Below are 25,730 nucleotides of genomic sequence, written 5' to 3' on the forward strand. Positions count from 1 at the left end.
TGGAAACATTGCTTAACTTAACCCTCAGTCCTTTGCCTATAAAATAAGAGAGTAATGTCATTTCTATCCACTTTGGGAGATTGCTAGAAGTTACAAATAGGAACAATCTGAAATCCATAAATAATGTTTTAGCTATTATTTTTGATATATTTAAGAAAGTCCATTTACTCTTATTTTAAGTTCAATATAAAGAAAACTACAGGGGTTTGATGGAAAGGAAATTTTTGGTTTTCTACACTCAGAAGGACAAATTGCTTACACATTTTCCAATGGATTTTTTTTTCAGATTTGTTTGAGGAAATAAATTTATTTCATTTTTTTAGTAGACAAAGGTGTTGAAGCACATAGAAAAATTTTGTTTCTGATATAATATCAATGGCAGAGCTAGAGATATAATACAAATCTTCCATTCTTGGGGTCTAAATATCTACATAAATATTCTACATCATTGTAAAATTAAGGCAACTAAAAGTTTAAAAGTTTTTAAGTTTATTTATTTATTTTGAGAGAGCATGAACAGGGGAGGGGAAGAGAGAGAGGGAGAAAGAGAGAGAATCCCAAGACAGAGCCTGATGTGGGGCTCAAACTCATGAAACTGTGAGATCATGACCTGAGCTGAAATCGAGAGTTGGACACACAACTGACTGAGCCACCTAGGTGCCCCATAAGGCAACTAAAAGTCTAAAGAAAAATTAGTTTTGAAATGTGGAGTTTTATACTTCACTCAATCCAAAATCTGTAATTTTTCTAAATATAAAAATAATGTTCATTAGAGTCTTCCTTCCCATGATTTGAAGACAAAGAGGAAGCTGATGACTAATAAAAAAGAATGTAGGATATTCTACCATGCTATTTCTCTATGGATTATCAGTTGCCTGGCATTATTCAAGAATGTTCCCAAGTCTACATTTAGGGAGATCAACTCCCAATGTATCTTCCAGGTTTATGACTTTATGAAAATTAACTGAAACATTTGAAGGGAATTATGTGTACTTCTCCTGTGACTAATAATTCAACTTAAAATGTGGAGAGAAATGTATACCCAGAACTGTAATTACATTAATTAGACCAAGTAGAATTTTATTTGCTCAACATTCTTCCTTGTTCTGTTGAAGCTTGTGATACAATTCTCTACAGAGAAATGAACAAGTGCCAACATATCCTTATAGCGCCATATCAAAATGGAATGTGCTTTGTTTCACAACCTCTCCATCATGGTAAAGCAACACTGTGACCAAGGCAAGGAAATTCTGACTCAGTGTTTCTCCATTCTAGAATTTTAACAGCAATACCATAGTTCTTCCTACACTCTTGCCAGGGAAAATTGCCTTTATTTGGCATAAATAATTTAAGTACATCTTATTGCTAAATTAATATTCACTTCTAGATTCTTCAATATGTTTACCACAAACACTTTGCTCCTTCCAGCTTAAATAATATATTACTTTAGGGACAGATTTTATAGCTTTTTCTTAGGAAATAGAGTCCCAGAAGCCAATTCTAGGCTATAAATTTGCTCTGCTCCCATCATTTTCCCAAATTTAGTGCTATTTTCAGGACAAATTAATAATGAAAATTTGTTGGAAGGATACTGGAGGTGATTTTGTGTTTTGAAATGAGATTTGGAAGTTAGTTTGTTAAACATAATTTCTGGATTAGTTTTGTAAATATATTCTTCTCAACACCTTTTTAAGCAGAATTTGTGTGTGTGTGTGTGTGTTTATAATAGCTGTCTTTTTTATATTGAGGAAAGAAATTGGTAGACAACTTTCTGGATAAATTACTTATTTATTTTTGCTGTAATCTGAGTACTTAAAAAAACAGATTATACCTCTTAGAAAGTTAGTTAAAACTACTTTCTACTTTGAAAAAAAATAATGCTTTATCAAAGCTGTAGGTATATATATATTTGTATTTTGTGTTTTATTTTTCCCATCTATATCTAAGAAATTTCCATATCCTATAGTTTATTACTTTAATTCATATTGCTTTTATCCCTATCATTCTTTCTGTCCCCCCAATCACTTTCTGACTTAAGATCTCATCATTTCTTTCATGCTGAATTTCATCATTTGCTGGAATGATCTTACCTCTAGTCTTATTTCCTTTTGAGACACTGTGATAAATATTTGTGCCCTTCAGCAATATTTTCAGTTCTCTTTCCAGCACATGGTAAAGCTGCACTCTTCTCTCTCTGTGTAAAATGTGAGGTGTGACATGTGTCACTTCTTGGTAGGCAAGGGCTATCAGGGCAAAGGCTCAAGTCTGTATGTCCCCTACGCCTGTCATTATTTCTGGCTCTGCTAAGCAGAGTACTTGAGTGAAGATGAAATAGAATAGCACCCTTGTCCCCATCCCTAAACCCAAGAAAACCAAGAAATAAACCTTAGTTGTTTTAAGCCACTGAGTATTTTAAATTTGTTTTTGACAGCAACGTAACATGGGCTTTCTTCACTGATATACCATTCTATTCAGAGAGTACATCTTTGAAGAGTGTTGGGGTTTTTTTGTTTTTGTTTGTTTAAAAAATATTTTTAATGTTTATTTATTTTGGAGAGAGAGTGAGACAGAGCATGAGCAGGGGAGGGCCAGAGAGAGGGAGACACAGAATCAGAAGCAGGCCCCAGGCTCTGAGCTGTCAGCACAGAGCCTGACGCGGGGCACGAACCCACAAACCATGAGAACATGACTTCAGCCTAAGTCGGACGCCTAATCGACTGAGCCACTCAGGTGCCCCTGTTTGTTTGTTTTTAATAGGCAAATCTGGTTCTGTTTCTACTATGCTCAGAATTCTTTTGTGGGTTCCCAAGGTAGATAAATAAAAATGAAATTCATAAGTCTGGCACCCAAGACCTTTTGTGAACTGACTTCTAACTATTAAAATGAATATGAGTTTAATACTATGACAATTTTTTAAAATATGAAAATGTATAAATTTCCTATATACAATATAATGGAGTAAATTGTTTTTTCAGTTATAATGTCAACAGATTTTCCCCTTCTTCACTCTATTTCATAACTATGCCATTTATAGGACACATTTAAATAACAGCAGTTTCTAGGTCTTTGGCAAATTTAACTCAATATGGATTTTCCTTTAACAGTTGACTATAATCTGCTTTCATTCAGTCAACTAACATTTATTAAGATGTAATAGTAGGCACTTAAACCTTTAATGTTCACAGCAAGCCTTGATATAAGTTTCATTTACTATGACACACGGAAGACACAGAGTTCGGAGGTCTTGAGAGCTGGGTGGGGAATCCTGCTTGAGGCGGGATGGTGCATCACCTGGGACATGTTTTCTAATCATTCCGAACTTCAAACCTCTCATTTATAAAGATAATGATCCCTACCATAGACAGTTGTGAGGTTTAAGTTAAATCATTTTTTTAAAAAGTGCTTGGCAGAGGTAGAGGTGTCATTACTGGTTCTTTTGTAGATGAGAAAACAGAGGCTCAGACTTGAACACAAGATGGGTTTCTACAGCTTTCCAGGTTTTGGCCTTCTAGGCTTCCTATTCTCCAGGCTGATTTAAATTTTCTTTCCCCTTTCAGATTATAATTTCCTTCATTTCCTTTCCTTTATTCTTTAATATCGATGATGAGAGTGACCTTGTTGTGATTGAAGGAGAGGAGGCTGCCTGGAGGCTTTCTCTGGGTTTTATAGAATCCTTAGACAATGATTTGAAGAACTACTAGAAGCATCCTTCCTCATTTCTAAGAAAGATGTGTATCCTTCTGTCTACCCCTGACTACTGCTTTTAGGAAGCAAAGCAGTTTCCTGTGACTACAGGTAAACATGTAGGGGATTTTTTCTTGTGATGGTGATGTCTCAAGGCAATAATTCAGGGAAGCATGGGATTTGTTGGTAGTTCAGAAAAATAAAGAATCCAGATACTAATGATCCTGTCATTATATTGTCAGTTTTCTTAACACCAGAGACTTTTTAAAGAGATAGGAATTAGAATGTCAATGTCATATAGCTTTTGGAATATAGGATAAATTCTTGCTGCCTAGAGAATAATTTCTTCCTTTTGAACAAACAAATGTCAGCATTTTTAGTGTTGGAACCCAAAAATTTAATTCAAGTCATTACTACTTATGAACTATTATATGATAATAAAAATATATTTAAAAAAACCCAGCAGTACAAAAGTTTAGGAAAACTGTAATCTTGTGTTACGTAGCAAAAACATGTTAAAATATATGTATTTGTGTTTGTATGTGTGTGTGAGCAATATGAACTTGCTTTTAATGCATTATGAGCATGATTTGTAAGAATAAATAATCTGTAGATATTTAAATGAAATCACAGCAAGGTGTTAATAGTGGGCACTTCTGAAGAGTGATATTGGGTAATCTTTATTTTCTATTTCTTTTTGTCATTTTATTTTTTTTCATTGTAAGTGTACTTTCTAATCCCAATCCCCCTTTTCTCCCATCCTCCGCACACCTCCTCTTTGGGAACAATCAGTTTGTTCTCTATAGTTAACCGTCTTTTTCTTGGTTTCTCTCTCTCTTTCTCTCTCTTTTTCATTGGTTTATTTGTTTTGTTGCTTAAATTCCACATGTGAGTGAGATCATATGGTCTGACTAGCTTATTTCCCTTAGCATTATACTCTTTAGCTCTATCCATGTCGCAAATGGCAAGATTACGTTTTTTTTATGGCTGAATACTATTCCATTGTATAATATACCACCTTTTCTTTATCCATTTATCAATTGATGAACACTTTGGCTGTTTTCATATTTTGCTACTGTAAATAAAGCTGCAGTAAACATAAGGGTCCATGTGTCCCTTTGAATTCATGTTATGTTATTTATTTGAGATTTTTCTTGCATCTTGAGATAGGCCTATATTGCTATAGATGCAAGACCCATCTATATATTGCCTATAAGATACACATTTCAAACCAAAAGACACCTGCAGATTGAAAGTGAGGGTATGGAGAAACATTTATCATGCAAACTGATGTCAAAAGATAATGCTTACTATTGGATAAAATAGACTCTAATACAAAGACTATAACAACAAAGAAGGACACTGTATGACAATAAAGGGGACAATTCAATAAGAGGATATAACAATTGTAAATATTTATGTACCCAACATGAGAACACCCAAATACATAAAATAGTTAATAAAAAACATAAGGGCAGAATGTCCATTGATAGATGATGAATGGATAAAGAAGATGTGTACACACACACACGCACACACACAAAATGGAGTATTACTCAGCAATCAAAAATAATGAAATTTTGCCATTTGCAACTACCTGGATGGAACTGGAGGGTATTAAGCTAAGTGAAATTAGTCAGTCAAAGAAAGACAAAAATCATGTGACTTCACTCATATGAGGACTTTAAGAGACAAAACAGATGAACATAAGGGAAGGGAAACAAAAATAATATAAAAAAAGGGAGGGGGACAAAACAGAAGAGACTCATAAATATGGAGAACAAACTGAGGGTTACTGGAAGGGTTGTGGGAGGGGGGATGGGCTAAATGGGTAAGGGGCACTAAGGAATCTACTCCTGAAATCATTGTTGCACTATATGCTAACTAATTTGGATATAAATTAAAAAAAAATAAAATTAATAAAAAAAAACAAACAAAAAAACATAAGGGCAATAATCGATAGTAATACATTAATAGTAAGAGAATTTAACACTCCACTTACATCACTGGACAGATAATATAAACAGAAAATCAAGAAGGAAATGGTGGCTTTGAATGTCCCACTAGACCAGATGGATTTAACAAACACATTCAGAACTTCTATCCTAAAACAGTAGAATATATGTCCTTTTCAAGTACACGTGGAACATTCTCCAGAATAGATTATAAATTATCCCACAAAACCAGTCTCAACAAATTAAAAAAAAATTGAAGTCACACTGTGCATCTTTTCTGACCACAATGTTATGAAACTAGAAATCAGCCATGAGAAAAAATTTGTAAAGAGCACAAATACATGGAAATTAAATAACATGTTACTAAATAATTAATGGGTCAACCAAGAAATTAAAGAAGAAATCTAATATTTTCTATTTCTTAATTTACTGTATTTTCTAAGTTTTCTACAATGAACCACATATTTTATTTCTGTTACAAATATAATTATTCATATAAACGTGTATATATATTAAATGTATCTATTTTGCATATTTTTGAAATTAGTCTCCATTATTGAACTACTATGAGTTGTAAATAGTACTTATCGTTTTAGTTGTCTTATTATTTAGCAGCCTAGACACATGTTAAATAATTGTCAGTAACCATGTGTTAGTTCTGATTTTAATGTTTTACACTAAATATGATAGCTCTCAGTTTTACATAAATATCATTTATTAAGTTACAGAAACCATTTTTTTAAATTGTATATCAAATGCTTATTTGGCATCCTACTTGAGTGTCTGCAAGAGGCTGTTAATTATTGTGTTGTAGAATGCTCAGTTCTTTTTTGATATGCTTTCTCCTCATCTTCCTTTTAATAACAGAACTCCCTGAGTTTCAGCCAAGCATTTGGCTGTCCAGCTAAAGACCATGTTAGGGGTAAGTTTGGTCCAGTGTGATGGCAGTAGCAGTGATAGCTTCACCTTCTGAATCATGTTATTGTAAGGAAGCAGTTTGCTTTCTATTCTCTTTCCTTTTTCTGCTGACTGGGATTGGGTGACAGGGTCTGCTGCCTCAGCTCCATGATGGAAGCCACTTCTGAGAATGTTAAAACAACTAAACCACTATAAATGTCTAACCTTTGTGTCTAAAGCAGCACACTTCGCGTATTAGTCTCTACTGCTCCTTCCCTCGCATCTTCTCTTCCCTGAAATTCCACATTGTTATGAAGTGGATTTGATCTATCATACATAATCCATTCGGCAAATCTATACCCATATTTTCATACTATATGTCCACCGCAGCCACTTTTTAGCACTTCTCCCTCTAGACTCAACTTGTCTAATATCCCCCTAACTGTTCTTCTACTTGTATTCTTATGGTTATAATATGTTATCCACCCAGTAGAGTACCTTTTTAAAAATGGAAATCAAATTATATCACTTCTGCTTAAAACCCTTCAGTTTACATCCTTTAACAGTTAAAATCCTGGCAAGAAAGTTCCTGAGAGATCTGGCCTCTGTCTTCTCTGGCTACATAGCATATCCTTTTCTTCCTACCCCCATCCTGTTTACCAATATTGGCTTTTCTACTGCCTCCAAGACATACCATCCTCATTTTCACCCTGGGGATTTTATATTTGTTTTTTGCCTGCAAAGTTCTTCTTTCACATATTCTCTTAGCAAGCTTCTCTGCACTGTCCAACATCTCTGAGAATATTTTTTTCACTTGCCTCCTAAAACAGCTGCTTCTTTAATTGACACTTTTACTTCATCCTGTTACACTTTTGATCATAGTATTTGGTATTACTATAATATACATTATTTTTTCAATTAAATTTTATTTAAATCCAAGTTAGTTAACATACAGTGTAATAATGATTTCAGGAATAGAATTTAGTGACTCATCACTTACATATAACACCCAGTGCTCATCTCAACAAGTGCCCTCCTTAATACCCATTGGGCAACCCTCAATTTATTCTCTGTATTTAAGAGTTTCTAAATTTTGCCTCCCCGTCTCTTTTTATCTTATTTTTCCTTCCCTTCCCCTATGTTCATCTGTTTTGTTTATTAAGTTCCACTTATTAGTGAAATCATATGATATTTATCTTTCTGTGACTTATTTCACTTACCATAATACACTGTAGTTCCATCCACATTGTTGCAAATTGCAAGATTTCATTCTTTTTGATCTCTGAGTAATATTCCATCATATATATATACCACATCTTCTTTATCCATTGGTCAGTTAATAGATATTTGGAATTTTTCCACAATTTGGCTATTGTTGATAGTGCTATTATAAACATGGGGGTGAATGTGCCCCTTCAAATCTGCATATTTGTATCCTCTGCATAAATACTTAGTAGTGAAATTGCTCAGTTGTAGGGATGTGGAGAAAGGGGAACACTTTTGCACTGCTGGTGGGAATGCAAACTGGTACAGCCACTCTGGAAAACAGTATGGAGTTTCCTCAAAAATTTTAAAATAATATATATTCTTTTAATTAATTTTTAGTACCATTCTCTCTCACGATATTATAAATTCAATGATGGCATGGATGTTGTATTGCTTATCCTATATCCCTAGAACTTAAACAGTGCCTGCCACATAGTGTCTGCTCCAAAAATATATGTTTAATAAACCAAATTAGTATTATATGAAATTACCAAACAATTTTATATTTTATGTTGATATAATTAGTTTATTAATAGAGTTGCTATTATCTTTTTATTCCTAGACTAAAGCCTTCTTAATCATGCTCCATTTAATTTGATGTCTAATAATATTTTCTAGTATTTTTTTGATATTTGTAGATGAGACTAATATAAATTTTTGTGTTATCTCTAAAAGCTTCATAAAATGAACTGCAGCCTTCCACATTTTCTTATGCCGCAGAATTTTCTGTTGAAGAAATATTATCTTTTCCTTATAAATATGAAAGAAAGCATCCATGAAATTGCTAAAACCTGAATAATTAACTTGAATAATTATTTTATGACTTTTGAAATCCTTTCATGATTAACAGAGCAACCAGGTACTTGATTTCTTCCTTTTTCAATAACACTTCATTTTTTCCCCAGAAAAATATTAATTTCATTGGAAGTTTCAAGTTTAATAGGAATGACATTTTATATTACTTTATGAAGGTTTTAATATTTATCTTCTGTAGTTTTACTCCCTTCTCATTTCCAGTTGTGCGTGTGCGTGTGTGTGTGTATGTGCGTGTTTGATAGTTTAGATTAGTCAAAAGTTACTTCTGCCAGGAAAACCACAGTTTTTCTCCTAGTACCTCTTTTCTTCTTCTTGACTGGGTATCTCCTTTATGTCTCACTTTAAATAGAACTTCCTTATGGAGGTTACTCAAATTGCCTCAGTTCAGTGAGGTTTCAACTGCATTCCACCATATCTTACTGTTTTGGTAACATTAGTTAACTATAAACAATTATTGAAAAAAACAGAAGCAAGATAAAACAAAGTATCTATCTATCTGTCTATGGTTTGGAAGAGGCCTATGTGGGGTTTCTGGGGAGCTGGAAAAATTTCTATTTCTTAATTTGATGATGTTAAATAAACTTTTACTTAGTGACAATTTATTGAACTGTAGACTTAATATTTATGATGCTATATTTCACAATAAATTTGTATTACAGACTGAATATTTATGATTCTGTACTTCTCAATAAAATTGTATTTAAAACTCTCATTTTTCTCATGTTTCTGATAAGAACTTTACCACAGACCTGGCAACTGTCTAAAGACAGACATTTGGGCACTATTGCTGTGGTAATTTGGGGTTACAGAAATATTGTAAGTAAGAAAGTAACAATAAAATTTAAGAAGAATGAATTTAGATGTGGGAAACCAGTTATGAAGCTATTTCAAGAGTTCCCTTGAGACTTTGCTTCTGCAAAATATGGAATTATAAGGACCAGGTTTACCTCCATGCCTGATTCAATCAAATCACAGACATAATATTTTAGATCATGGTTTTTAAGACATTGTATAACTGGCAACACAGGACAGTGATTCCTGAGAGATGGGAAACAAATGAGGTGAGGTATACAATTTCCCCAGTGAACTCCTTGACAGTGAGTCCAAGCCTTGTGTGGGGAGGAAGAATTCAAGCAGAACCCCATAGACTCCTTAAGTTGTCAAGATGGAGCTGACCATTTGGGGAAATCAAGGCACATAGAGTTCACAAAACAAAGCAGTGGAGAGAAGGTAGCTACATAGAGAACTTCTGAGATATGCAGAAAGTCCCTCTGTAGTATTCAGCTGAGTATTAATCAGTTTGTGCATGTAAGGAAAGGAAACCCTCTGAACAATCCAAAAGGATTAGACAGAAAAGTGCCTAATAGTCATTCAGGGCTTGGAATAGTGCCTGTTCCTACCAGCCAAACTAGAAACCTTACAGCATCTAAGAGAGTTTTGGTTCACTAATGGGAAATAATTGGCTATAGGCTAAAGGCTGCTCTTGTCCTGTCTAACAAAACTTAAAAGCAAGGCACAATATGATTGTTTCTAAATAACTTAACTGTTTTCCAGAAAAAAAATCAAGAATATTTATAATGATGCAAAAATATTTAGCACCCAATAAGGTAAGATTTATGATGTCTAGCATCTAATCAAAAATTAGCAGACATTCAAAGAAGCTGGAAAATATGACCCATAATAAAAAGAAAAAGAATCAGTTAAAATATACCTAGAATTTAAGCAGATGTTAGAACTAGTAGATAAGGACATCAAAAGTTATAACTGTATTCTGTATGTTCAAAATGTTATGTAGAGACATAAAATTGTAAAAAGATCCAAATCAAGCTCTCCCAAATTAAAACTAACGTGTTTTAGATAAAAATATGCTAGATGAGATTAATATCAGATTAGATTTTGAAGAAAGAAAAATTAAGAAAATATTGAATTTAAATATATAATAATATAAATTTTCTGCAAAGAAAAAGGAAAAACATACACAGAACATTTGTGATTAATAGCAGAACTTTAAGAGACCCACTATATGTGTAATTTGAGTCCCAAAAGGAGAAAAAAGAGAATAGAAAACAGAAAAAAATTTTTGAGGAAATAATGTCTGGAAAATTTCCAAATCTTAAGAAAAACTATAAATGGATCTAAGAAGCTCAACAAACCCCAAACACAGGAAACATGAATACATGTATAGCAAGACATACAACAATTAAAGTACTAAACATCTGTGATATAGAGAAAAACCTTAAAATAACCCAATGAAAAAATATACATTATGTACAGAGGAGCAAAGTCAAATATAAGACCACATTTTTCTTCAAAAAGAATGTGAGAAGACAATAGAATATTTTTAAGTACTAAAAGAAAAAAAAGACCTTTAAAACTAGAATCCAATACTAAATGAAAATATCTTTCAAAAAAGAGGGTGCAATGTTTTCTATATTTACAAGATCTGAGAGAATTTAACACCAGTAGACCCACACTAAGAACATATGTTTGGAAGTTCTTTAGGTAGAAGGAAAATTGTATCTTTCCATTTATTTAAATTGTCTTTAATTTTTAAAATCAATTTTTTATAGTTGTCAGCATTTATATCTTTCACATTTATAGCTAATTAAATCATGTGTCTGGTGCTATTATAAATGATATCCATTTAAAATTTTTTAATTTCTAATTTTTCATTGCTAGTATGTAGAAATAGAATTTATTTATGTGTATTGCTCTGATAGCCTACAATCTTGCAATAACCTGTGGGTATGGGGAATTACATTAACTGATTTTCTTTAAGTTTATTTATTTTGACAGAGAAAGTTTGCATACACAAGTGGGGGAGGGGCAGAGAGAAAGGGAGAGAAAAAATATTAAGCAGGCTCCATACCCAGAGCAGGGCCCGACGTGGGGCTTGATCTCATGAGCTGTGAGATCATGACTTGAGCCGAAATCAGGGGTTGGATGCTTAACTGACTGAACCACCCAGGTACCCCAGGTTAACTAATTTTCAAGTAGAACTAGAGCTTTTAAAACTTGTTTGGTTGAGGGGCGCCTGGGTGGCGCAGTCGGTTAAGCGTCCGACTTCAGCCAGGTCACGATCTCGCGGTCCGGGAGTTCGAGCCCCGCGTCAGGCTCTGGGCTGATGGCTCAGAGCCTGGAGCCTGTTTCTGATTCTGTGTCTCCCTCTCTCTCTGCCCCTCCCCTGTTCATGCTCTGTCTCTCTCTGTCCCAAAAGTAAATAAATGTTGAAAAAAAAAATTAAAAAAAAAAAAAAAACTTGTTTGGTTGATATCTGATCCAAGGATGTCAGTCTCAGCTGAGATTGCTTTAATTTTTTATAAAGTCAAGATATAAACCATATGAAAGATATGCCAGATATTAAGGACAATGACAGCCTGAGGAAGTATACCTCCCCACAAACTTTCTTGTATCTAAGAAAGCATACTCTCAGTTTAGTGGTCCTAGAAGCCAGTGTAGGGAATCTATAACCATGGGTGATTCCTATCTTTTATTCCTTTCCATCTTTGGGGTTGTCTGAAAAGGTACTATTTTAGTTCACTTCATGTCATCTGGTCCTAATGTCTACATCTGGGTTTTCTTAATTCCTGTAGTATGGTTAATATCTTACTTTATTTTGTGGTTCACTTATGAAAAAAATTTTTTTTAATTTATTTTGAGAGAGAGAAAGAGAGAGTGTGAGAGAGGGAGGGGAGAGGCAGAGAAAGAGGGAGAGAGAAAATCCCAAGCAGGCTCTGTGCTGTCAGAATGGAGCCCAACACGGGGCTCTATCTCATAAACTGTGAGACCTGAGCCAAAATCAGGAGTTGGATGCTTAACCAACTGAGCCATCCAGGTGCCCTTTTTGTGGTTCACTTCTTGCTGTATCACTGAGCCTACTGGTCAAGGCCTAACTGTGACCTTACCATAACAAGCTGATGCTCAGTATGTGCAGAGAAACTCTGGTAATCATACAAAGTTAAACAACATATTAGACACATATATTTTCTTGAGGGATGAAAGAATTGCATAAATAATCACAAATACAAATATTATATACAATCACAATGATAAAAGCTGAAAGAGAAAATGTTGGAAAAACTGGAGCATTTTATTCTATAAGGGGAATTTCTAATGATTGCTTTTAAATATGAGAAGATTGCTGCATAAGATAAGGAGTTCATTAACTTTGTTATACTCAAACGGCAAAACTAAGACTAATGGGCAGAAATATTAAGAAAGGAAAATTTGAAAAGACAATGTAAGGAAGAGCTTTAGAACAATTAAAGCTGTTCAAAAATAGAATAACCCACATTTTTAGGTAATGAACTCCTTCTTATTGGTAGTATCAGACAGAGGTAGAAGGGACATATGTCAGGGATACTTTCAGTAAAATTTCTGAGCTGGTAGGGGTTTGTGAAAAAGAGATTTCTAAGTTGTTTTTTTTTTTTCCCCAAAAGAGCCCCATTGAAGTAGGTCACCAAAAATATTTTTAGAAGGGGGAAAACACTACCTTGGAGACAGAAAACCTTAAATCTTTGTCAGACTAAAAAGGCACAAGGACTTGGTATCTAAACAAGCATTTTGAGAAATCTTAGCTCTGTCCATGAAGTAAAATTTCTGTAGAACCTCATTTAATTAGAATATTAGGATCAGGCTATTTTGTTTCTCTGAGAATAATGGAGATGTACTCCCTCTTCTTGTCCTTTCGTAGTATTCCAGAATGTTTTTCCAAAGAATAGCTGTTTACAAAAATTAGCATATCGCTTTTTTGTCCCCTATAAATTAGCATCCCTAAGTGGCTAAAAGATTTTTCCAGGCTTCCAAGGGCCTCTATAACATTCATCAGAGTAACTCAAGCTGAATACATTTTTTTCCTTACACAAATTTGTTGCTAAGCAGAAAATTTGGTACATCTAATTATGTAATGCCACTTACCCTTCTCCCTAGGAAACGCCCCAATTTTCACCACATTAGAGAGCCCCAAACTCAGCCAAAGCATGCTTTCTGCTTCTTCCTGGATACTGGGCAACAGGGTAGTCTATGGGATGAAAAAAAAAGGGATTTATTACTTCTGTCATTAGACCACTGAAACTAAAGTTTTAGTTTTTAGAAACTCTAAAAATAAGCAGTTTCTATCATTACTTATTTAATGGTGCCAGTTTTAAATGTCTTTATTTTAAAGAACACGCAGTATATTTTCTGCTAATTTAGAGTGCTGAGAAAACTTATATTCAAGACGAGAATATCGTGAATGGCATTGCAAACAAGATTCTTAAACTGCCACTATACCAATGTTGCTACAAATGTAGGTCTTTCATATTCTGTGACAAGCTTAATAGAATATGCCTTTATTGATCTACTTAGCCTATTTGATCCTATTTGATCTTGGGTCTAGAAGAGACACCTCCAGGTGGAGGTACTTCACCCATTAGAAGGTACAGGTCATTACCTAGCTCATCCTTGCCTTCTTACAGCATAATAATGATGGCATTACATACATCCTTCATCTCTTTCTGTTGATGCTCTCATCTTCCTACTCAGCAGTCTGATTCTTAACCAGCCAATTGGATTAGAATAATCTTTTTGCCTTTATTACTGTTCATAACAGCAGTTTCTCGCTTCTATCATGGTCTTATTGTGGAAGGATCTATGTGAGTTCCTTTGAAGACACCTTGAACTCTCTGCTTTGTATTTAATAGTGTCATTTGTCTGTACTTTTCTCAGTAGCATACATTTTAAGAATGCTATTAGAATTAATATCAAATTAATTTGTATTTCCACGAACTCAAGTTTGTCAACAAGTTCCTGTCTGTGGTTACTGCTTTCTTACATTTATAAATTTGAACAAAGACATTAGCCTGGTTGACCTAGTAAGTAATATGTTTTGTGTGTGGTGGGGGTGGGAGAAGATTGGTACTTTATGCCTGATCATGGCAGTTATTACTTCACCATCAGCTCCAATATCAGAGAGCATTAAGTAAGTGTGACATCCAAGAGGAGCAAATCCTGGATATTTTCAGATTTATACCCATACAAACCAGACAGGAATTTGTACACTACACACTACAATGAAGAGACTGAAAGGAATTTATGATGTAGTTTGACTCATTGCCATTAAGAAAAATACTGGAGGTGTTTTTGAATTCAGATGATAAAGTTAGTACCACCAAAAAGTTAATGTCAGACCTGTGTCTCCTGTCATTTGGCATGTCCAAAGACCTTTTCCATTGGTTCAATGATGGATGGATGTATATAAATCAGTTTCTTCATGAAACAAATCAATTTATACTGGGTTGAAAGTCAGAAAATACTAATTTGCATGAAAAATGTATAAACTTTGTGGAGGTAAAGCTGCTCTTCTTGTTCTTCCTGATATCCTTTGGATGCTGAACTTGGCACTTGATTGAGCTTGAACTTGGCAATCAAATGGCTGATCTTTGATTTATCAAACTCTTCTTCACCAAAGTGGGTCTCTTCAGGTTTAGACTTCACTGAAGTTTCCATCTTTAATAGGGAACTTGGTGATATCAAAAGTGTCTCCCAAAGACCAAATTATTACTTGACTCTTTACAACAATATTCTTGTCCAAGTAATAAGAAATAGTAGGAAGAATTGGCTTTTTCTGGGTTCAAGGTCTTATTAAATAAAGGACACTTTCTTTTCTCTATAAAAAGAAAAAGAACAATTTTAGTATAAATCATAAATAATAAGGAGTCATGATTCAAAATTTAAAATAGAATTAATGATATAAAATTTTAAATTGTGAAGAATTAGTATATTCTTTTTTCATGGTCTGTTTTTTTTTTAGCCTCCCAGTGTTTAATGTCATGTAATTAAATAATTTTTCAGGCTTTCCCTTTCTTATCCACATTTGGACTAATGAGGATAATCCAAATTAGTATTTACATTTGGATACTGATTTAGTTCTTTGTTTTCTAGTTCTGAATTTTCCTATATACAGATCCAATGTCTTAGTAATAAGAAATAAAATGTTTAGTGGAAACTCAGTTGAAGGTCATTTTGTCTTGTTCCATTATAGCAGAACCACAAAATACCACACTTGGTGAGATTTGACTTTCCATATAATTTTCTACCCAGTGATATAATTTCTTTATAATTTCCTTCTTTTCTGAGCCAGTTTCCTTATTAGCAAAGTGCCTATTTGGCAGTAATAAACTTGTCCTTTTTAAAATGTGGGAACTCCACCTACATTTCAATTATCAGTGGATTTAGTACATAATGTATGGCAAAATGGCTGATGAGTCTGCAGTTTTGGACTTGTTTGACTCACCTAGTATTTGTCCAACTAAGAGACCTAAACAGGTGTGGGGAAATATAGTAGGTGTTGAAAGACATGCAGATAGAAAAAGGAAAAAATATCAAAAGCAAGGACAATAGGTGACAAACTTAAATTTTTCATGGTGGTGATTTAGTGCATCCTGAAAGCTGGGATCTTCAATGGTTTTCCTTTCTGTGTGGAAATTATAAAGAGAAAGAATATGATATGCCAACAGTATGTCAAAAAATTGAGTTGAAAACAGAAGGTAATGAGACAAACTCATTTCATTTTCTATATAAAACAGCAAAGGAAGAGGAGGCTTCTCATCTTGTCCAAATGTCATCTTCTGTTATTTCCTTTTGGATGTTTTTTTCAAGGAAATCTAAACTTTTTTGCTCTGGATTTCTTTGTAGTTCTGAGTGTTACAGTTAAAATTTATCATACTTTCTGGGAATTATCAGTGTAAACAAGATTTGAGTACCAGAAATTATAGGCAGTAAACAGTGAATTGATGTGAGAAAAGGTATGAAAAGTATAATCTTTCTCACAAATGTAAATTATTCCATCTACATCTATATTTGATGATAATATTAAATACCTTTTGTCATTTACCTGAATATTATGATTTATTTTTTTCATGTTAAGGCTTTACAATTAAAAGAATTTCTAAGGCCTTCAATCTTTCTTACATTTTATAAATATTAAAATTGTACTTTTTGGAATGCAACTTTATTTACTCCTTATCTGATGCAATGAATAAACCTGAATTTAATTCCCCAAGGTACAAGTGGAGAAAAATGGAGATAAGACATTTTTTCCTCATGTTTAACTGCTTTTTGAACTGTCTTGAAATATCCATGCTACATATTTAGTATTTAATAATTGCTACATAGCTTGATAACTATTTTTTACAGAAATCTGGCTTATTGGTTTTCAAAGAAGATTGTGTTTTTGAAATATTATGAACTTTGAATCCTTGAGATCAGATTACATGTGAATAGAAATAATAGTAAAAAAATATAGAGAGGAAATGACACAGTAATATAGAAAAGTTATGTTTATTTTGGATTATGTTTTGTGCTTAGAGTTGAACAACATCATAATTGATATTCTAAGAACTACAGCAATTCCAACAAAATAATTGGCAAGACAGAGATTTATCTATTATTTATAATTTTATGGAGAATTCTTAAATTGGTTGCCTTTGTCACCTTATTTAATATAAAACATTGGCTATTTGCTCTCTCATCTCATTTCATTTCATATTATGTTGTATTTCTCTGGGACTGGAAAAATAAATAAGTGACAGTTTTATAATTTTTAAAACATGTAGTTTAGCAACTGAGCTGCTGACTGTATATAGGTAACTAAATACAGATGGGAATAATGGTTCAATAATAACCATTGCAAAGAAAAGAGGTGATTGCCTAGCAGGAAAAGCTTAGGATATGTAGTGAAAAGACCTGAATTTACCAACGGATTTATAAGTAATTATCTATGACTTTTTCCAATTAGCTTCTCTGAGTCTTAGTTTTCTTATCTACAAAATGTGGCTGAGAATTTCTATTATTTCAAGTGTTTGCAAAAAAGAGGTAGTACATAAGCTACAATGCAACAGCCATAATAAAATAACCTTTTCCATAGATAGCTTATTGGATTATTGAATGAATCATGTTTAACAATATAGAGCTTTATAAACAGTAAAGCACTACACAAATACTATTTTTAAGATCAGAAAAAGGCAGCTAGGGAATGCTGAGAAAGTGCATTAGACTATAGGTTCAGACTGTAAACTCTAGTGAAGAGAATCATGACTCTAAACCTTGTTGAAGTACTATGAGAAAAGTACGGTGAGAGAATGAGGCACCTGTTCAAATAAGAAAGGGTTGGATATAATTGGGTATAATTTTGTAGGGTTAGTGTTTGATTTATGCCAGCATAATCATGTACCTTAAAAATTGCAGATTGCTTTCATAAACATGATTTAATTTAATTTGCTCAATCTTTGCATGGTGGGTATGTTTTAACCTATATGACGGGAGAAGAGACTGAGAGACCCACTGGTTAAATGCCTTAGCAAAGATCATAAAGCTAAATAATGTCAGGCCAGCATTAAAACCTTGGATTTTACCCTCTAAAGTAGTATAGTTTCAGCCATACTGTCAGTGATGGTTTGGATATGGGATGATAAAGTAATGAATATGGAAAAAACTTTAAAATGCCTGGATCAGATATCTCTTTTTTGAATCCATTGTTTTCTGCCAAGAGAGCAATGAAGCCAGGAAACTCCTCCCTCAGTGGGACCTAGAAGATGAAACCATTTGAATCACATCTCAAACATTCAGCCCAATGAAAGCAACCGTCAAGAGCTGACAAGTAACCACAGTTTTGAGAGTCCATACAAGTAAGCCAATAAATCATGGTGTTTATTAAATGTCCCATTAAAATGACATTAAGATCTAGCCCTTTGCCTATATGATTCCAAAGTTGCCAAATTTAAACATGATAAAGATGGTAACAAATAACAAAATACTCAGCACATCTAGGAAGGACAGGAAAAGGGGTAAGACCATTACTTCCCTCAAAAAAACTGTGCTATGTTTACATTGGTAAATCCTATTTAGGAAAATATTACAAAGAAGGTTTTTGGATGAAGACAGATTTCAAGTTTCCTATTTTAGGAAGTATTTAATGCCATAAAATCATGGTTTAACAGAATAATTTGGATACCTTTAGAGGGTGTTGTATGTGCTTTGACCTGCATGTTAAAGTACTTGTATTCGAAGGCTTTAGATTTATTTTATACTTTTTATCTTTTCCATTTTTCATGTTTTTTTCATCTGTAAATATTCTTTGAATATTTATTGGCCATGTTTTAGTACATCAATTTATCACATTGAAAATTTATATTTGATAATTATTTATATAAAATAATAAATCACTTATCTAGTGTAGAAAATAACTAATTTCAGTTAAAGAAGTGTGAAATAAATGATGGTGGCTAAAAGATGATCCAAATCTGTAGGCTCTGCTTCTTATGCTAGGATTTGGTAGACAGTAGAATCTCAGTAAATGTTATTTGAATGATTAAAAATAGATGGGGATTATCCCTGAGTCTTAGTTTTCTCATATATAGAAGAAAGATAAAAATACCTATAATAGTATTGTTTCTAATGAGGAAATTTGTATATAATTTTTATAGTAGTGCCTGAAATACAACAGCTGCTTAAAATTGATAGGTGTTATATAAACACCAATTTCCTCTCCTAATTCTGTTTTTTTTGTTTGTTTCTTTTTGATTCATTTTAAGTGGAAATCTTTCTAGAGTACTGTTCAGACTTTTCTTAAATTGGAAGTATCTAAATTTTGATGTAGGAGACTAAGCACATAATAATAACATTTATTGAGTTTTAACATGTTCTAAGACTCATAGTCATCATTCTCTTTTTAAATATGGGGAAACAAAAGCTCAGATAAAGAAAACAACGTCTGCAAAGCCATTTAATGATTAAATGGAGGAGCCAAGGTTTGAACCTAAGCATTTGGAACCCCCTAATTCCCATGCTTATCCCTAATGCCATAATATGAATTTCAAGTCCTATATTGGACTTGAACACAGAAAAACTATTAAAAATTACTAAAATTTTTTTTGGTCCTACACTGAATATTCTAAATAGACAGATATGATTGTGCTTTTACAAGTTCAGGCTGTGGTTCTTAATTTTTTGGTCTTATGTTTACTGACTGGCTCCTTGAGTCATTTTTCCCTTCATAATCCAAGAGAGTGCTTTCATTTCACTCCACTCATATTCTTGTAGGTTGAGAAATCATATAACCACATTTTTAAGAACTTTGGGTAAAACAAAATTAAATATGCCTGAGAAATTCTTCTCACACCAAAAGGTATAATATTTAGAACCTGAGCTTCTGAGACAAATTTATTAATCCAACAAATGCACATTAAGCATTGGACTCTAGGTGACATATATAAAAATGGGAGAAGACTTGTCCCTTAATTCATAGACCTTACAATCAAGTAATACAACGTGCAATATTATAAGTAGATAAAATTGTACAAAATGAGTCATATGTTTAAATTTAAGAAACAAAACAGATGAACATAGAGGAAGGGAGAGAAATTTTTAAAAAACAGGGAGAAAACCATAAGAAACTCTTACAGATCAAGAACAAACTGAGGGTTGCTGGAGGGGAGGGGGGTGAGGGGATGGGCTAATTGGGTGATGGGCAGTAAGGAGGGAACTTACTGGGATGAGCCCTGGGTGTTATAGGTAAATGATGAATCACTGGGTTCTGCTCCAGAAACCAATACTATGCTATATGCTAACATGAATTTAAATACATAAATAAAAACTAATAAATCAGGGGATACTCATTTTTGAGTGGAAGAGGAGGCAATATAAAAATTATGAGCTATTTGGAACAGAGTCAATATCAGTAAATATTCTTTAAGTTGGATTGAATACAGGAGTGAGCATTTTTCCCCAAGATTTTATAAATTTTTTTTTTTCAACGTTTATTTATTTTTGGGACAGAGAGAGACAGAGCATGAACGGGGGAGGGGCAGAGAGAGAGGGAGACACAGAATCGGAAACAGGCTCCAGGCTCTGAGCCATCAGCCCAGAGCCCGACGCGGGGCTCGAACTCACGGACCGCGAGATCGTGACCTGGCTGAAGTCGGACGCTTAACCGACTGCGCCACCCAGGCGCCCCTTTTCCCAAGATTTTAAATGTCTTAAAGAATATAAAGAGGAGGGAATAAAGGGTAACAAATACATGGACAAAAATCAAATATTAGGAAAGCTTATGCTCTAAATAAATGTTTTTTAAATAGCATGTTTTAACTCAACTCTTGGGAATACAGAGGTGAAATGAGTTGTTTCTGTCTGTACCTCTCCCCTTACTCAATACCTCCTCCATTACATGCTTTGTTGAAACTGACTAGTAGCAATTTCAGTAGCATTGACTAATGTGGCAGATTGTATTTCCCAAAGATGGCTGCAATAATATTTCCCATCTCACATGCTCTTTAGCAAGGCAACAATGGAACACATTTCTGGACAGCAGAAGGCAGATGGAAGTGAAGGGATGACTAAACAGAATAAAAGAAACTATGGTCCAGATGACTCTATGTCAGGGCTGCAGGGAAGGACGAACTTAATCTTCTAGTGAAAAACTTGAGGGTGAGGATTGCAGTTGAAATAAGAACAATTAAAGATGTTTTTCTAGAACTGTTTTTCTGGTCTTGCCTCTCCTCCTACCTGCCCATGTGTATGTACTAATGACAGTAAGTTGGGATTGAAGCGCATGCAAAAAATACAGCAAAGGGCTTTTTATAGAACAACTGAACAAAATTTCCAAAGAAGTGCTAAGGTTGCCTGAGGTAGACTTTGGTGTTTAGATTAAAACTGTGTTTATGTTGACATCTGGGGACCCAAAACTCCAGGCAGACTTCTCATCTATACTCTCCAACTTGAAATGTGCCCTTTGACAGTCTCTGCCTAGTGACTGAGAGTTCTTTCTTCCTTCTCTTTCAACAAGGCATGTATAAATTCAACAGCGGAAGATACCATTCAACTACTTTGAATCATCAACCTATTATTTATTATTAAAAATAAAGATACAGGTAGAGATCATTAGGCATGTGAGTCAAACCAGCAGCATGTAAGAGAAAGATCATAATTAACAAAACAAGACCCAGAGCAAGCAGAGATCATTTGGGGAACAGAAGAGAATATTAAAATTTATAATTTCTATTTTTAGAGAAATTCAGAAGTTATTATATTCATATAACCAGGAGAAAAATAATGAAAAAGAAGTTTAGAAAAAAACAGAAGGAGCTCATGGAAATTTAAAAAAAGGAAGGATTGCCAAAATATAGCTTAATGGAAGAGTTAGTAGAGAAATTGATGAATTCTTCCAATACATATGAAGAAAACAAAGAGAAAATATGAAAAAAAAAAGAGAAATAGAGGAGTACTCCAATGGCCCAATGTCTGAACATCTTACTGGATAGGAGTCCCAGAAGACAACAAAAAATGTGAAAGGGAACAAATGATCTAAAGATAATAAAATGAAATTTCCCAGAGCTGAAGAACCAAAACGTCTTCTGATTGCAAATACTTACAATAGCCTGGCCATGTTACATGAAAATTACACACAAAGAATAAAGGCAAGATTCCAATATTTACCAGAGTGATGACAAGGAGAAAGAATAGGAAGAGAAAATAGAGGCAAAAAAAAAAAAGGAGAAAGAGGAACCCTGTTTTGAACAGTGGGGGTAGTGGAGGGAGGCTTCTAAAGTAATGAGGGGAAAAGATTTTGAGTTTATGATTCTGTACTCAACCAAAATTGTCAACTCAGTGTGAAAGCCAAATAGAAATATTTTGAGACATACAAGGATTGAGAAGCCTACCATCTATGAATTTTTTTCTCAAGAAATTATTTAAGATGTTACTCTAGTAAGTTGTGGGGGAAAACCATAGAAGTGGAAGATCTGAGATCCAAAAGAATCAAATTCAAGTACCAGGGAAGAGGAAGTGTTTGCATGTAAGCTGGGAAGACAGTTGAGAGCACAAGTAGTTCAGGTTGGAGAAGGGGACTAGTCTGTCTCCAGGAGAAAAAAAAAAATAGAGTTTCCATGCATCACATAACCAGATTAAAATAATGGAAACTCTAGAATATTGTGAAGACAGATTATTCTTTCACCAAGAGGGAAAAGAGCTGAAACTCTGGAAGAAAAAAAAATTGCATGAGTCTGTCATGGTTAAAATACAAAGAAAACTAGAATGTGGCAGAATATTGGAAAAGAAAATCCATAAAACCTTAGTTTGCAAGCATAATTTGTTCTGGAAACATGTTTGTAATCCAAAGCACTTGTATATCAAAGTGAATTTCAAGAACCATTGGCTCAGTTGCAATCATGTGACATTCGGCATCATGTTCTACTTGTATTGCAAGACACCACTCATTTATCAAGTTAAAGTTTATTCAAAATGTTCGCTCATCTTGCAGAACATTTGCAGAACAAGTTACTCATGACCCAAGGTTTTACTGTACACTTGATTTTGATGCTAGCAACATTCCTCCTTGAGTGGCACAGGGATTAGGGTACTGGACCTGTGAGGAAGTAGCATAATTCTAATATGTTACTTGGCTTTGGAATTTAAATGATTGTATAGACCTAGTAACAAAGCAACACATGTAGGTGTTCAACATTTAGAATAAGCCAATAGCCAGATATATGGATCATTTTTCACTCATCTTTACATCACCCATGTCTAGCACAGTGACATGTTTCATGACAGAAGTCCAATATATATTTATCAAACTGACTCTGAGCAATGACATTATTTCCAAAATGAAAAAAAAATCTAATTTATCAAAAGGCATTTTTCTTTAAGCAAAATTTATATACGGAAAATCTTAAAGTGATCTTAAAACATAAGTAAATATCACCCCCCAAAAAACATTTCCATGACTTCTAGTTACACTTAGAATCTAAGTTCTAAAACTTCTACACAAGAACCCGTATGACTGACCTTTTTTTTTTTTTTTAACTCTTATGTATAGGGTTTCACACTCCATTTTCAGCATCTCTCCTACTTGAAGGAGATTCCTTACCATTATCATGCATCCCTAATACTCTTTAACATTATTCTCTATTTCAGCTCAATGTTTGTTACATTATTCACTTTACTCATTACAGGTGTCGCAATTCAGCTTCTTAAAACTGGTGTTTGTTTCTCAATTACTGCTAGAATATAAGTTCAAGAGGCAAGAATGATCTCTGTCTTGGTCGCTGTTGTGTTATTGCTCTTTGTTTATTCTGGCTCTCACATGTTTGTTGACTCACTGAATAAACGCCCTGGTCTCTCCAGGTCCATGTGTGACTTGGGAAGGTAGGGTGACATATTTGTGTAAAAGAACTGAACAGAATTCCATCAATTATTGATCATTTAATATTTCTAGCAGGTTAGGCACCCAAGGCACGTGGTCATATGTGAGGCTGAAGGCTGAAACAGTACAAGTTTCAGTACACATGGAATCTACATTGTCAGTGACATCTTGATGAGTGTCTTAGCAATGTCTAAAATAATAACTTTGCTAAAGATCACAAATTTGAAGGGATCTTGCTGCCTTTTGACAAAATTTCCAGAATTTGGGCTGCCTTGTCGGCACAGGTGTAATACTTCGGCTCAGGCCCATGAAGAAGTGGCTTGGCTGTGACAGAGCATTGACTAATGAGGTTCCTCATATTTAAAAAGCCAAAACAGGTTATTAAGAATGATTTATCGGGGCGCCTGGGTGGCGCAGTCGGTTAAACGTCCGACTTCAGCCAGGTCACGATCTTGCGGTCCGTGAGTTCGAGCCCCGCATCAGGCTCTGGGCTGATGGCTCAGAGCCTGGAGCCTGTTTCCGATTCTGTGTCTCCCTCTCTCTCTGCCTCTCCCCCGTTCATGCTCTGTCTCTCTCTGTCCCAAAAATAAATAAACGTTGAAAAAAAAAAAAAAAAGAATGATTTATGGGGGCGCCTGGGTGGCGCAGTCAGTTAAGCGTCCGACTTCAGCCAGGTCACGATCTCGCGGTCCGTGAGTTCGAGCCCCGCGTCAGGCTCTGGGCTGATGGCTCGGAGCCTGGAGCCTGTTTCCGATTCTGTGTCTCCCTCTCTCTCTGCCCCTCCCCCGTTCATGCTCTGTCTCTCTCTGTCCCAAAAATAAATAAACGTTGAAAAAAAAAATTTAAAAAAAAAAAAAAAGAATGATTTATGAAATGAGTAAAGAAAAGTGTGTGGAGTTCATGTACTTGAATTATAGCTGGACTCATTTTAATGAATATGCAAATCATCAGGATGCTACTCTGATACTATACTTCTTCTTTTATTGTACCCAAAATAGCTGAGAAAAAGAGTTTTAAAGAGGATAAAAACAGTGATCTCATTAGCACGATACCAAAGTGAATAACTAAGAAAACAATAAAAACTGTCATTGAGTGTGTAAGGGACGTTGGGCACTGTGCTGAGCCATCAACATACGTGACTTCATTTAATTTTCCTAAAGAACTTCTGATCTCATCCCCATTGTACAGATGACACCCACATTCAGGTACATTAAATAACTTAACCAAAGTTACCAATTTAGTAAGTGACAGAGCCAAGCTTCAAGAGTGTGATGTTATAAAAGGTCAAAATCACAAGACAATGGAAAATCAAGGCAATTCAAATGAAGAGAGAGATAATCTTTCGTAAAGTATTTATTCTGTCTAGTCAAAATAATCTGAATTCACAGTTAAAAATTATAGTGTTTTCATGGTTCCAAGAATAAATTAGCAAATTGTATGCTAAAGGCATTAAAAAAAGAGTGACATGGAGTTCAACGGATTTGATAATGAATTTTATAATGAGAAAGAAAATCCAAGAGCTTTAATAAATCCTTTTCCCTGATAGAACAAAGATTTTTTTTTAAATCAAACACGTAACAAATGCCTTTGCTGAATAGGAGTGTTATTATTAGAATAGGACTTAATGACATTAAATGCCTTGGCAAAAATTGTAAAGAAGTAGCATTTAGATATGTTGTACTAAAATTCAAAGACTAAAGCAACCAAACTTTTGGTGATCAAACACTATTTTTAATGCTTAGTTCATAGGAAAAGCAAAAGAGTGTTCTATGTTTCATTGTTATTTTTACAATTCAAAATAATTTGGATTATGCTGCAATGAGTAAAGTCAGCTTCCCAAGACTCCAATTATTTCTGGCTGTATAGGATATACTTGGAAATAACATAAAAAGTTTTTAGCTACCTTGTACTATGTTCTCTAGTAATGCTATAGT

Source organism: Lynx rufus, unplaced genomic scaffold (assembly GCF_022079265.1).
Source record: "Lynx rufus isolate CCGP_SWC_20201006 ecotype Redwood Valley unplaced genomic scaffold, mLynRuf1.p SCAF_6, whole genome shotgun sequence".
In the NCBI taxonomy this organism is placed as follows: domain Eukaryota; kingdom Metazoa; phylum Chordata; class Mammalia; order Carnivora; family Felidae; genus Lynx; species Lynx rufus.